Source organism: Benincasa hispida, chromosome 3, assembly GCF_009727055.1.
Source record: "Benincasa hispida cultivar B227 chromosome 3, ASM972705v1, whole genome shotgun sequence".
NCBI classification, from domain to species: domain Eukaryota; kingdom Viridiplantae; phylum Streptophyta; class Magnoliopsida; order Cucurbitales; family Cucurbitaceae; genus Benincasa; species Benincasa hispida.
The window spans coordinates 24,417,740-24,434,111 of record NC_052351.1 but is presented as its reverse complement, the minus strand read 5'-3'; the positions used below and the strand labels follow the sequence as shown (position 1 = coordinate 24,434,111).

At 37.3% G+C, this 16,372-nt stretch overlaps 1 non-coding gene across 1 annotated transcript; it reads right to left on the bottom strand.

The window, feature by feature from the left end:
• Window positions 1-13,541: 13,541 nt before the first annotated feature.
• LOC120074783 lies at window positions 13,542-13,645 on the bottom strand. The gene has a single exon (XR_005481066.1). It is a non-coding gene; the product is annotated as a small nucleolar RNA R71 (small nucleolar RNA).
• Between the last annotated feature and the right edge of the window lie 2,727 nt (window positions 13,646-16,372).

The window sequence follows — 16,372 nt, the reverse complement described above, 5'->3', positions numbered from 1 at the left end:
TCCCTGGTTTTATCTTGCGACTCTGACGCTGATTGGTCTAGTGATCCTACTGACCAGCGTTCTACTTCAGGTTACTGTTTTTACCTTGGCGATTCTCTTATTTCTTGGCAGAGTAAAAAATAGAATGTTGTCTCTCACTCGAGTACAGAGTCTGAATAACGTGCCTTGACTAATGCTACATAAGAGTTATTATGGCTCTACTGCCTTCTTGCTGATATTGGAGTTCCTCAGTTGTCTGCTATTGTCCTTTACTGTGACAATCGTATTGCCATCCAGATTGCTCATAATGATTATTTTCATGAGCGCACCAAGCATACTGAAAATGACTGTCATTTTGTCTAACATCATCTTCAAAGTAAAACTCTTCTTTTACAAGTTGTTTCTACTACTGAGCAATCTGTTGATATCTTCACCAAGGTTTTATCCTCTGGGCACTTTCTTCCACTGATTAACAAACTCAAGTTGATTCCTACATTACCACCTTGAGTTTGAGGGAGGGTGTTAAATATATAACTAGTTAGAGACTTAGTTGTGGTTAGGAAGGTTAGAGACTTTAGGGGAGGTTTGTTGATGTCTATTCTTAGCCTTTGAAGTTGTATTTATACTCAGCATATCCTTTGTACAGTATATACTTGTGAAATACATTTCTAACAGTTATATTTGTAGAAACCTCTTAACTCCTATACCATCAACAATTTTGCCAGATAACGTTTAAAAGTGAAAAGGGTAAAAAATCAAACCGAACACATACAGAAAAACAAGGATATATCAGAAATGTGTTCATTATTGTGATTTTTCTTTATAATATTCACAAAACATTATTGTGTTCTGCTATAGATTAGAAACGATAAACCAGATTACAAAACTTTAATGCACAGTTAGATTACCAAGAACTAGTGAATCAACCCAATTTAAGCCTTTTCAAATAAAAAAATTTGTTTATTTTACACAATTAATATACTTCTCCTACTTTTAGTTTGGTTTCTTTCAAATTATAGAGGTAATATGGCGATTCTACAAAGTTGTGGTGGGTATATGGTAGTGGCATATAAGACCTAGAAATGTTTCTCCATTAACTGGGAATACCTCTTCTCAACCACCACATCAAATATTTTATCGATGTGTGACAACACATGGGACCACGCTAACTCTATAACTTAATAGTTGATAGCAGTTTACGATTTATATAGCAAAAAATATTTAATGAGACAAACATAATGTAAAATTTGCAATTTTACACAGATTAATGTACTTCAAATTTGATAGCGATTGCCTCAAAAGTTATAAGAGACAACTACGTTATAGTGGTTGCCTCAAAAAACATACGTCATAATAGTCTTATTAAATAATTTTTCCTTACACATAGCATGACATTCAAAACAGTTTATTTTATTGAATCTTCAAACTCACCATGTATTAGGTACAATATGTAACAAACTTCAAATTCCTATAAGCTAGCTCAGCATATTTTGTAGATTAAATTATAAAACATCTCACAAGTATGTGGTTGGCTTCAATTATACTCTCGAACTTTAAAAAGTTGTATTTTAACCCTTAAAATTTTGATTATTTTTTTAAAAAACAAACCCTTAAAGATTCATGAATGAAAAAGTTTGCATTTTGCTTATATGTTACAATGAACAAATCTTTAACATATATAGAATAGTAAATTTACGAGTTAGGATTAGCAAAAAAAAAATAATAATAATAATAATAAATAAATAAACGAAAGAATCGAAAATGGGGAAGAGAAGATGGGATTGAAATGAAAAAGACAACACAATTGGGCATATACATGCATTTGTTGTTTCAATTTGTTTATATAAACAATTACAAAACTTTTTTATTAATGAATTTAATGGCAAAAGTCCTAGTTTTGAAACAAACTTCAGACTTTAATGGTTAAATTGAAACTTATAAAATAAGGGTATAATTGAAACCAACACTATAATTCGGAGGTATTTTTTATTATAATAGTCTTACCTAGTTTTCCAATTTCACAATAGAATTTAGGGTCAATTGCATATATGACAATTTAACACTAAATTATGGAAAATGTAGAACAATGCGAAAGTTGATACAATCTTAATTAGCTTCTATAAGTGGTAGACCTATCATTGATTAAAATCTATCAATGACAAGTGTCTAACATTGATTATTTGCACATGCACCTCTGTTATTAAGTTTGTTACTAGTATATAATATCAAGAATTTTACTCTATTCATTACTAGGTGTTGAAACAGCAACTTGGCAAACTGTGATAGGAATAGAGGCTACAGTGAACTATGACAAGAATGGAGGGCCGATGAACTGTGAGGGGAACGGAGGTGATGGAATCAGCAACAGTGAACGAAAAACCTACAAAACAGAAACTCGGGAAAAGAAGGTTGAGTCACGGATCTCGCTCTCTTTAAGAAATTTTATGTGGCTCTGCCCGATGTGCAAGTAGTTCATAGAGGATACTACATCATCTCCAAGATAAAACAACACAAATAAAAACTAGTCTCGATCAGAATTGCACTGGAAGCCGATCAAAGTTCTCACACCCCTCTAGACTGACTGTGCTCAGAAAATGTGAAGAGAAAAAAGAAGAAAAGTAGTGTTGCAACCCCTCCCAGTTTACCCTTTTAAGCTAAAAGGAAATGTGACTGCAACAGTTACCAACCCTTATAAGGCACTTATTGCCTAGCTGAGCTATTTAGGAACCCTAAACACCACAAATGTCATTTAAGAACTAACTGAACTTCGAACTTGAAGACAATCTTAGTGTACCACCATACCATTCATAGTAATTTACAATATGTACATATAGAAGCAAGGTTTAGTGGGTACCACAGATTCAGAGCTAGTCTCTAATATGCAACATGTGTACAAATATTTACAAAGTAACCACCTAAGTTTCCTCCAATTTATCTTTAAGTGGCAAAGCAGTAGCGTAGTTAATTTTTGGGGAGAGAACCGCTATCTGGAAAAGAAAACATTTAAAACAGGGTGAGCTACTAACCCAGTGAGTGGCTAAATTTAAAACATAAATCTCATGTTGAACTAGAAACTGGTAATTGAAATCTGAAACTGAAAACTGGCCAAGCAAACATTCGTGCATAACTTTTAAAAATATAATACTTCTGCAACATAGCTGATCTGATCCTTAGTTGAGAAATAACCCTTTTATTCACTTCTTAACCGTAAACCTGGCCTTTACTTAAAACCTTTTTAAAACATATCATATATGAAAACATAATTGAACTGGTACTAGGTTAAGAGAGGGAACCCTTTTTTCCAACTCTCTTTATAACCTAGGCTAAGGTGTGGACCCTTTTGCCATCACCTTTCACTGACCTTCGTGCTAAGGTGTGGACTCTTTTGCCATCACCTTATTACTGACCTTCATGCTAAGTTGTGGACTCTTTTGTCATCACCTTATCACTGACCTTCATGCTAAGTTGTGGACTATTTTTCCATCACCTTATCATTGATCTTCATGTGAGGGAGAGACCCTTTTGCTCAACCCTCTATCCTAAACCTTTATACCTGACATACGTGCACATATAGCTAACCTAGATTCTGACATCAAGGATCATAACTAAAACTAAACTCAGATACCTTCTCCTAATACTTTAGTATTAAGCTGTTCATTTATCATAAGAAAATACTTTTATAGAGAGACTTACTGAAAACATGGTGTCATAAATATAGCATTCATGAGAACTTTGCTCCTAACGCATGCTCATAACCATTAAAACTCATTAACTGAATTCTTACTTAAAACTTTACAACCTAGCATGCACTGAGCTCTTCATAACTTTTATGTAAATAATTCCATTAACAAGCTTACTGAAGTCATGTATTATAGCATATAACAACTAATGCATGCTTCTTTAAACATATGTTAGAAATTCTCTTTTAAAACTAGCATGCATTGGCATTCTTTCTAAACTTAGTTTTCTTAACTTGCTTTAGAATAAGCAAGCATGAGAATAAACTTAAACTAAAACATTCAAAACATTATAAAATGTTTATAGCACTCACAGTTTTGGTCAATCATCCTAGGGTTGATAAGCTTCTCTTATTAGTATCAACCCTATGATCATAACAACATATTTTAGCTAATAGCTATGGTCTCCGTTTTGAGACTAACTTTCATACTTTAAACTCATAATCTTCCTTACATAATGACCTTACCTTCAAGCCAACCCTTCTGGGCATTAAACACTTAAAATAACTTTAGAAATAAGGCTTGGCTAGGCGGCAGTCTTCACACATCACCATCATATACCATGCTTCAAATGTATAACCTAGGCGTTCTTTTAGCCACACCTCAATGCACGGATTGCTCCTTTGCATTCAAGTCTTCAGAAAATGTTCACATAGCCCTACTCATAGACCCAATACATGCTGAAGCTTACTCTTGCCCGAACGTACACAACCAACCTCGAGTCACTAGCTTGTTCAACTCAAGCAGCTGTCTGCTTGTTCAAAGAATTTCATATTCAATGTACTTGTTTAATAACTTATGTTCCAAAGCTTTTCTCAAGAAACTTCATTCTTCAAACTTGCTCAAAAATGTCTTAAGATGCTTCCCTCAAAATTTGAGCTTAGAATTTTTCGTAGTTTTGTCAGAATCTTCAAAGCTCTAGCATTGGCCCTAGTTTACTCGAGAGCTTAACCTTCTTGTAATTTCTTCAAAGTTTCAGCAAGTTCCTAATGGTTTCTTCTTTTGGTAGCCCTCCACCATAAACTAGACTTCTATAGATTTTAGATGGGTTTGGAATCTCTTTAAAGGCTCGAGTGGTTTGTTCAAAATAGCTTTTTGATGTCAGCTTTTCTCTTTTGTACTCCTACCAACCATTCATCCTTAATAGGTTGCCACAACAACCACTTAGTGGGCTGACTCTACTAAAAAAATCCAGCTGGCCTTTTAAATGATACTTAAAGTTGATTGCTCATGAAAAACTCGATGGTTGATGGTAAACTCAATGCTCGATGGCATTTTACTCGATGCACGATGGCATTTACTCGATGGTAAACTCGATGCCTGATCCTTTCCTCACTCATGTATGGCCTAAACTCGATGATACTCGATGCTTGATCCCTTCTTCACTCACGCATGACCTTCTAAACCTATAGCTTGAAGCTCTAACGGTACGTGAATAATTAATTAAACTCTTTAATTACGTTATCCACGATCCATTAACTGCAAGCACTCCACTAAAGATCGATAGTTGCACTCTTTGCACTACAGATATATTTCTGTATCCATTGGATATAACCAATCAATAGTGCAATGACCCTTCACAAATTGCTCATAATTATAGTTGGGCCAAATTACCATTTTGCCCCTGTAGTTACATCTAACTCCTTAAGTACTACTAATTCCTCTAATGAACAATAAGTCATAGTCTCACTATGACTACGTCCACTCTGGCGAAGAGTGGGTGTGGCCACTATATTCAAAACCTAGAATCATACCTTAAGGGAGCAATTTATCTACTTGCCCCTACATTGGGGAAAGAGTAAATTCTGTCTTGTGTAATTGAGTTACTAGCTCCCTAATCAGACGAATCTCCAAATTAGTAGGCTTGTTGAGTTTTCAATCTAGCCACTCTCATTCATACAATTCAAAGGACCACCTTTATGAACAAGAGTTCACAACTCAATCAGGATTCAGGTCATGTCACCTATGGTCATCCTAGTGAAATGTAAGTCTCTAGTATCAATGGTGTTATATAAAGAAACTAATCATTTTATGGTCCGATCTTATACAAACTCTTTGTATAGGATACCACACGCACATGTCTCCACATGAATGATCAAGATCAGATCATTTGTAGCACTTTATACATTTGTAACACCTACAAAGCAGGTCGTATCCGTAGTGTCACCAGGATAAGGTACCCAACCTTATCCATCTACTACAGACCATTCAGGTTATCATTTAAACAAGATCCACCTGTATGTCTCTACATACTTGTTTAAATTTACATAAAATAATCTCGGAACTTAGTTTATTGGATTGAGTATATGCTTATAAAATAACACTTATTTTAATAATAACAATATGTTTATACAGAGTCTATAAACTACGAGATTACAAGAAGATTTAGGGCACCATTCCCAATACTTTCCTCGCTTATTCATCGCTTTTACTCGATGTACGATCCTTTTCTCGATCATGCATGGCTTTTATTCGATGCACGATCCTTTCCTCGATCATGCATGGATTTTACTTGATGCTCACCTAGTATTTACTCGATGCTCGCCTATCATTTTCACAACCAACACTTAGCCAAAAAAAATTTCTTGCTAGGCTAGCTTAAAAACACCCGAGAGCCAAGTCTCCAATACTTAAGCATTTTCCTTCTTCATTTCCTTATCCTTTACCCATTTCCCTATAGTTCCACATTAACTTAAATATTAAACTCCTCATTTTACTAATCTCAACAACATATTTAAATAGAGAAAGTAGGGAGGAAAGGAATACAATTTCTTGTTTCTACTTTCCTTCTGAAGTACTGAAGGCAATTTATAGGCCTTAAAAGTGCACAAAGAATGGGTAACGTGTGTACGTAAGCACAGAGCGGATAAACCCAGAAGACCACAACAAATTCAGACGACTAAAAAGAACAAATGATTTAAGGAGACTCTTCGTCCTGCCTGGATGGATGGCGGCGGTGGTGTGCATGTAAAAGGACCACTCCTTCTAAAACTAGGTACCCCTTAGGGCCCAAATCCACAAGGAAAGGTAGGGGTAAATAAGAAGGCACCTCCTTGTTGATTTAACTAATGTGGGATTCTCCACTTTCCTCTTCCTTCATTTAAAAAATAAATTTCCACCAACAATCCTCTACTTGAAAATTTAAAACACAAGAAAATATTTTCTTTGAGAAATATCAGCCTGTACACTATTGTGTGTAAGCAAAAGTGTCTTATGATTTGAACCTTTACATAGTGATGATGATTTAGAATCTATAAGAATAACTTTTGGTTTTAAACTCTATCTCTAACAACATCTCATACACAACATAATTAGGGTGTAGTTCGAAAGTTTGGGCTTGAAGACCTAACATATGAATCTCAATTTAGTGAACGCTCTAAAGAATTTGCCTAAAATTTCATAGGAAGCAACCTCCACATCTACATTCACATAGGTGAATCTATCATGAGTACTCTTGTAGCTATGTACCCCACTTGACATCACGTATAGATCTCATTAAGAATTAAATTCAACCTTTATTACGCTTTAAGATATCATGCTGAGACTCTAGGTTATAGGAAATGAACTCTATGTTGTTTATAGCATGATTCACTTCATATCACTTGTGATGAGTTATTACCCTCTGAAACTATTTCTTTAGATCACCAGTCTACAGGTTGGATTTTCCTCATAGGTGATTCATCTTTCTATATACATGAGTCTTATCCTTCTTAAGGTTTTGAAAATCTTTTCTCTAGCTAGTTCTTTCAGCAAAGGATCTACCAAGTTTTCATCAGTCCATATGTGATCCACTCTAACTATACTAGTTGTGAGGAACTCTCTAATGGTATTGTGCTTATGACATATTTTTCATCTCTTTTCTTTATAATTACAATTCTGAACTTTTACGATTACTGCAGTACTATCACAATAGATCAATATGGCTAGTACCAATTTTTCCCATAGGGGAATCTCTGTCAGCAGACTTCTAAGCCAACTTGCTTCTTCACTAGTTGTTGCTAGTGCTATAATTTCTGACTCCATTGTTGATTCGACTAAAATAGTCTTTTTCTTGGACTTCCAAGAAACAACTCCACCTGCTATATTAAGAATATAACCACTAGTAGCCTTTGAATCATCTAAGCGGGAGTTCCAATCAGCATCGTTGAACTCTTCCAGGACAACGAAAAACTTTTGATTATGTATTCCTAGGTTTTAGTTTTTTCTTTAAGTGCCTCATAACTCTTTCTACAACATTCTAATGCTTTATATTGGGCCTACTTATAAACCTACATAGTAATCATATAGCATAAGCTATATCGTGCCTAATACAGTTAGCATCATATCTTAGACTGCCTATGATGCTCGCATATTCAAATTGATTAACACCGTCATTGGTGTTCTTGAACAACTTAACACTGTGATCATACGGAGTACATGATAGTCTACATTCAAAGTAATTATAATTTTTTAGAATCTTTTCTATATAATGAGATTGATCTAATGAAATTCCTTTTTCAGACGTAATCACTTTTATGCCTAAGATTACATTAACTTCTCCCAAGTCTTTCATATCAAAGTAGGCATTCAACATGGATTTCACATCATTTATAACATGCAAGTTTGATCCAAAAATTAACAAATCATCTATATACAAACATATGTTAACGCATAGATTTTTTTTGAACTTATAGTAGAGCATTTGTCACTTTCATTAACTTTGAATCCTTTAGATGTGATATCAAATTTTTCGTGTCATCGCTTAGGAGCTTATTTCAAGCCATAAAGAGATTTATCTAACTTGCATACCATGTTCTCTTGACCGTGGACTATGAAGCCTTTAGGTTGTTCCATGTAAATATTTTATTCAAGTTCATCGTTCAGGAATGCAGTCTTTACATCCATTTGATATACTACAAGGTTGTTTAGGGAAGTAAGGGAAAACAACACACGAATTTAGGTGATTCTAGTCATAGAGGAGAAAGTGTCAAAGGAGCCTATGTTTTTCCTTCGTCTGAAACCCTTAGCTACAAGTTTGGCTTTGTACTTGTCAATTATTCCATCAGGTTTGAGTTTCTTCCTCATGATCCATTTGCATCTTATTGTCTTGCAATCAAGGGGTAGGTTTACTGAATACCAAGTCCTATTTGACTCAAAAGAGTCCATTTCATCATATATTGCTTCTTGCCACAAGTTGGCATCTATTGAAGGTAGGGCATCTTTTAGGTTCTTAGGGTCTTCTTCTACATTTAAGGTTTGGAAGTCTTCCTTAAAGTCCTTAGCAGTACAAGTTCTTTTGCTTCTTCTAGGCCCTGGGTCTACTTCCTAATTTGAAGTTTGATTTCTAACTAATGGTAGACTACTAGATCTTGAGCCCTCACTATTCCTTGATTTGATAGGAAATTTATCCTAAAAAAAATCAGCATCGTTTGATTCTAGATGAATTGATTTATTAGGTCATAGGACTTATAGGCTTTACTATTTACTACATACCTTATAAAGACACATTTATAGGCTCTACTAGCAAACTTCATTCTTTTAGGATCTGGTATTCTTACATAGGCTAGACACCCCCAAGTTCTAAAATATGACAAGTTCAGTTTCTTATTCTTAAGGACGTCATAGGGTGAGGTTGAGTTTTTAGACTTTGGTATTCTACTAAGCACATAACACACAGTTAGGATGATTTCACCCCACCAATAAGAGGTAGCTTTTGAATTAAGTAAAATAGTAACGACTAGTTCATATAGAGTTATGTTTTTCTTTCAACTTTTCCATTCATTTTAGGAGAATAAGGTGTCGTCTTTTCATGAATTACTCAATGCAAGTTAAAGAATTTATTAACTTCTTCGGAGTCGTTGATAACTTGTAGAAATATAAGTTATTGTGGCTCAAAATTTTGAACAATTAGGGTTTTTAATGATAAAATCTCATCATTTTTAGAACAAACGTATGGAATTACTCGAACACTATCAAACTCATGCAAAAGAATGTTATTACTAAAGTACTGCGGCACTAACGCATGATATTGCAGGATCTCAACAAGAGGCTAACGCATGATTAAGAAAAGTGTTGCAGGCAAAGTCTAATGCATGGGGCATGCGTCGGAGGGATTCAACGCAAGGAAGATTCATTGATTCAGGCTATTTGTGTCAAATCACCACTTGCAAGCATGGGCACCTGCAGCGGGTGGCGTCTGAAAAGCATCTGAGTGTTAGGTCGCTAACCAGGGTATGGAATTTAATGCTGCCCATCATCAAGTTGGAGAAGACCGACGCCTATAAATAGAAGAAATCCCATCGAGTTAGAAATTCTCAACTCTCAGTTTTTAGTCTCAGTTTTAGCTTAGTCTTAGTTTTAGATCTTTAGAGTTGTGTTGTGGTGCCGAGAAGAACAAAAGGGAAGAGAACCACCATCATCGCCGATCAAGGAGCGGAGGAAGCCGAGATCGAGAGAGACACTTCTTCTAATTCTTCCACAAGTGGTTGTACACAACTAGAATTGAACCAAAGAGAACAAGAGATTATACTCTGCGGCTTGACTCATTTCATTTCATCTTATTTATCGTTTTCATCTTTTCATCTGATTAAGTATTAGTTTTGTAAAGGCAATCAGTTTCTTTATAAATTCATATATTTGATCTATCATAATTTGCCATTGTTTATTTCTTGTTTATGTTGGATGCATTTATAGTTCATGCAAAATTTCATTTCGAATGCTTAAGCCAACTAAATCAACTGGTAAAAGCATCTTTAGCTTAAACTATTCGAGAGAATAAGTAAGCTAGCATCAAGTTAGAACGCTTAGTACATCTAGAGATAGACGCACTGGTGTTTTATTGCATCCTGTGTTTGACGCATACATCCAAGAGATAGGTATTGTATGATATTCACATTGAGAAGTGTCGAATAGAATCTAACGCATAAACGGAGATAAACAAGTCATCTCATTAGCATCATATTCTTGTTCGTGTACATCCAACTTAGATCGACGCATATCACTTGCATCAAACTCCATTTTCACATGACCCATCATTCTCTACTCTACTCTTTTGTATCTTCTTGCACACACACAGCACCTTAGTGTAAATAACTCATTTCTCCATACACTTAGGATATCCCAACAACAGTTACAATGCAAGGTCTGCGTTAGCTTTAATCTGAATCCCTAAGTTTGACCCTGAACTTACCAGGTGATAACGGGTAGAAATGCACGTTATCATAGTGCTAAGTTCTTAAACAATGTTGGATTGCATTGATGAAATATGTTACTTTGCGTCCATTAAGCATCAGTTTCTTAATATTGCGGTCACATCCGTCCAACGCATTAAAACAATTGATTTTTGTATTTTTGTGCAGAATATGCATTAACGCAATGCAAAGATTGTGATCATAAGAATTCATTGGTCGAGCGCAACTTCACCGCAAGATTGCATTGATCGTGCTTGCAAACATTCGCCCGAAAAGGATCGCCGCAACTTGGTCAGCGCTACATGGTGGCCGCATCCGGGTGAAAGGATAATTAAGAGTGATAGGACAGAAAGTTGATGACAGTCGGGTCCAAATTAAGTTGACAGCCGATAACGGTCACAAAGTACATTTAGCTTTATCGGTAACAATTATCTGGAGCATTAGTCAGGAATTAAAGTTGTCCCATCTATACAACCAGGAGAGAGAAGCCGCCTTTCACCATGGATGCTCTATAAATACCAAGGGCATTCTTCAGAAAAGGGGTTGACAAGTTAACCAGTTGATTAGTTCACCATTTAGTTCACGCCTCTGTCCATAGTTTTCCTTTCCATTTTAAGGCGGAATAAGAGAAGAGTGGTGGCGCCAGAGAGCAGGCTGACTCTCGCGAGAGTGAGATTATCTTTAGAGCACGAGTAGAAACAGTGTAAATGCCTGGCGGCAAGAAATTGCTATAAGGCTCTTTATTATACTGCATTGTTATTGTGTACTCCATCTTCATATCTATACAATGGAAGTTTTATTTCTACATCTATTCACTCTCTTAATACGCATGAGTAGCTAAACTAGTCGAATGGGTTGAGAAGAACTAAGCTAACATGACCTAGGAAGTTCATTGCTTGCGATTGTCTTGTTTTATGCTATGCAAAATACCCTTTAGAGCTACTCGAAAGAGAGTCTAAAGAAAGAACCTAATGTCTCGAGAGAGCTAGGTTAGAATTTGGACTCAAGAGAGCAAGATTAGACTTACATAAACAAGAGATAGAGACTTAGAGATAAGCTCTGTTTGTCAACTTGCATCGCATGCATCCTAGGAATAGGTACGATGATATGTGGTCGTCTTGTTTGTGTGTCATCACATAGACAAGAATTGGAGGCTTATGTGTAGGTCCTATAAACACCTTTGCACATACATCACATGCGTTCTAGCATTAGAAGCCGTAGAATTCACACCGAGAGGTGGTTTACTATTGTATGCATGTTGCATGATCGCAAGCATGAACGCATTCTAGGAAGTGTTAGCCGAAACCCTTCTCAACCCATTCACCGCATATTCATCACATCTCCCGTTCACCAACTCTTTTCAAACTCTGCCGCATTTGTTATTTATTTTTCATCAACGCAAACAACAAACCCAATAGTTTATTTATTTAACCGGTTACCACAAAGTCTTCATAAAATTCACCAATGCAATCTATTTTCACAAGTCCCTGTATTCGACCCTGGACTTACCAGGAAACTCAAAGGAATTTACACTCGAATTCTGCTAGGGAAACTTGAGTGCACAACGCAATTCCATCAACGCACATCATCCACATTTCCACTTCATAAATACAAGCATCACCAGGAACCTAAGTTGGATTTATACTTGGATCTGATTTAGGAAAATTTGAACGTCAATAGAGGAGTGTCATGCGTCCTGTTGCACATCACTAACACATCAACACGTTATCAACGCATCAATGCATCATTCATATTTATATTTATTTTTTCAATTATTTTATACAATACACTCCTAAGCTCGAATCACGAAATCAACGAACAAGTTTTTGGCGTCGTCGTCGGGGATTCAGCAACAAAACTAACCAGAAATTTTCCTTGTATCTTTTGTAGAAACACTTAAGCTGAAGGAGTATTACGCACTAAGCCGAAGCTTGTAAACGTTTATGAGCAGGGAGAGCACTCCTAAACTTGTATACGACCCCAAAGTTGAAAGGACCTTTCGACGAAGAAATCGATCTAATCGTCGTCGTAGGTTAAGGCAACAACTACTCCTGTCTCTTATACACATCTAGATGTGTATAAGAGACAGAACTTGTATACGACCCCGAAGTTGAAAGGACCTTTCGACGAAGAAATCGATCTAATCGTCGTCGTAGGTTAGGGCAACAACTACTCAGACAAAAAACCAGGCAACAACAAATGGCAGATGAACAAGCGAATCAAAACTTAGCTCAACAGCTAGCCCACGTTGTGTAAAATCCTATCATAATGGCAAACAGTAGTACGCGTCCCATGAGGGAGTATGCGTCTCCTGTATTGTATGATTTCTCACCCGGGATCATATATCCAACACCAGATGGGACAAGATTTGAGATGAAATCTGTGATGTTACAAATGCTCCAAATAGCTAGAAAATTTGGGGGGTGCTTGGGGAGAAGACCCTTACGCCCACATGAAACGTTTCCTGGAAATGTGCAACTCATTTGTGATTCCTAGAATCACCCCAGAAGCTATCAGGCTATCTTTATTCCTATATTCTCTGCGTGACGATGTAATACAATGGGTAAGTTGTTTAGAGCCTGCTGAGATCACAACCTGGGAAAAGTTGATGGAGAAATTCATGCAGAAATACTTCCCACCCACCACCAATGCAAGGAGGCGGAGAGAGATCATGAACTTCGAGCAAGAAGAAACTGAAACCTTGAGCACCGCATGGGAGCGTTTCAAAGGATTAGTCAAGAATTGCCCCAATCATGGATTACCATTAACCATCCAGATGGAGACTTTCTATGGCGGATTAAACAAAGCGTCCCAAATGGTGGCCGACGCAACTGCAGCTGGTGGTATCATGGACAAATCTTATACTGAAGTTAAGGAAATATTGGACCGTATTGCCAAGCATAATATGGAATGGTGGATAACACTTACGACGTAAGAGCAGAAAGGAAGAGGCGATCTCAGAATGTGAATTCTATTGTCTCTAATGCAATAGCCACGCTCTCTGCACAAGTGGTTACTATGACAACCTTTTGCAGAATATGTCACTAGGGAACACATCAATCCAGCAAAAGGTAAATCAGGTAGAAACATTCACACAGCCCATGGTTAACTGTGTGGGCTGTGGAGATCCTCATTCCTACTCTGATTGCCCATAAAATTCGCAATCGGTATGCTTTATTAAAAATAACCCATTCTCAAACACATATAATCCCGGATGGAGGAACCATCCAAATTTCTCTTGGGCAGGTAATCAACAGGAGCCACACCACTCAGGGGTGAACCAGCAGCAAAGGCAAGGACCGCCGCCTGCATTCCAACCAACGCAGCAGCCGCACCAACAATCCTTTAATAGAGGAGGTCATGCGTCGAGTTCAGCATCTCCGCTTGAAAACCTTTTAAAGGAGTATATCGCCCAAAACAACGCATTGTTAAAAAGCCAGGCATCATTCATCAGAAACCTAGAGATACATATGGGGGAGATTGCAAGTGAGTTGAAGAATCGGCAGTCTAGAGTCTTGCCTAGCAACTCGAAAACCCCGGGGAATAACAATGGAAAAGAGCAATGTCATGCGGTGACATTGCGAAGTGATAAAGCTCTTAAATAAAGAACCATGAACCCAAGAGCCAACAATCCTTCAAAAGAACTCAACAAATGCCCAACAACATTAGAAGATCAAGAAGAAAGGACGTCTAAATCCACAAGCCATTCGAAGCCAAGCACGTCTAACGCGAGAAAACCTTCAATGCAGCTGAATGCACCATTCTCTAGACGCTTGATGAAGAAGAATGATGAACAGCAATTTAAGCGTTTTCTTGAACTCCTGAGGCAACTGCACATCAATATTCCACTTGTAGAAGCCTTGGAACAAATGCCAAAATATGTCAAATTTTTTAAGGATATTTTGACAAAGAAAAGGAGAATCAACGAGACGGAAGTAATTGCGCTAATACAGGAGTGCAATGCGTTAGTTAGCAACAGACTACCCAAGAAACAGAAGGACCCGGGAAGCTTCATAGTCTCGTGCTCATTGGGAGGGTTGGATGTGGGACATGCATTGTGTGATCTGGGAGCAAGCATTAACCTCATGCCACTCTCAATCTTCAAGAAATTGAGAATTAGTGAAGCACAACCCACTTCTGTAACTCTTTAACTCACTGACAGGACGATCAAGTACCCTGAAGGAAAGATTGAAGATGTTCTGATAAAAGTTGACAACTTCATATTCCCAGCGGATTTCATCATCCTAGACTATGAAGCAGACAGGGATGTACCAATTATTCTTGGACGACCCTTTCTAGCCATTGGGAAAGTATTAATAGACATGCGTAAGGGGGAATTGACCATGTGCGTAGACAATCAGGAAGTGAAGTTTAATGTGTTAAACGCATTAAAGTTCCCAGATAGTGAAGAATGTCAACTGAACAGAATATAGTCGCTTGAAAAGGAAGCGACCCAAGTTTGCAAGGTCCTCGCATTGGAAGAAAACATGAAAGAACCCAAGCCGCCAAGTCTGAGTGAGCGGCGGACGAAACCAACGTGTCCATCATTAGAGGAACCACCAGAACTAGAGCTAAAACCGTTACCTAATCACCTTAAATATGCTTTCTTTGGAACAAACAAAACCTTTCCTGTAATTATTTCCGCAAATCTTACCAAGCCTAACGAACATTCTCTTTTGTAGATGTTGCAAAAGCACATGCATGCAATAGGTTGGACGTTGGTTACATCCGTGGCATCAGCGCATCTTACTGCATACATAAAATCAGTCTAGATAAGGGAAGACTGGATCGATTCAGCCTCAACGAAGGCTTAATCCCATAATGAAGGAAGTGGTCAAGAAAGAAATCTTAAAGTGGTTGGACGCAGGAGTAATCTACCCTATATCCGATAGCAGCTAGGTAAGCCCAGTTTAATGCGTCCCCAAGAAAGGGGTAACAACAGTGATAGTCAATAGTAACAATGAGCTCATCCTTTCAAGGTCTATCACGGGTTGCCATATCTGCATGGACTATAGGAAACTCAATGTGGCAACCAAGAAGGACTACTTCCTCTTCCCTTCATTGACCAAATGCTTGATAGACTGGCTGGAAAAGAATTTTATTGTTTCCTTGATGGATACTCTGGCTATAACCAAATTTTAATTGACCCAGAAGATCAGGAAAAGACAACATTCACTTGCCCCTTTGGAACATTCGCATTCAGGTGCATGTCCTTTGGATTATGCTACGCAGTTGGAACATTCCAAAGGTGCATGATGGCAATTTTCTCTGACTTCTTGGAAAAGACCGTTGAAGTTTTCATGGACGATTTTTCAGTCTTTGGAGACTCATTTCAATCATGCTTAGATAACTTGGAGGCCATCCTCGCTCGATGCGAGGAAACAAATCTTGTGTTGAATTGGCAAAAATGTCACTTTATGGTGACAAAAGGCATTGTTTTGGGCCACAAGGTATCTAAAGCTGGGTTAGGCTGATGAGGCCAAGATA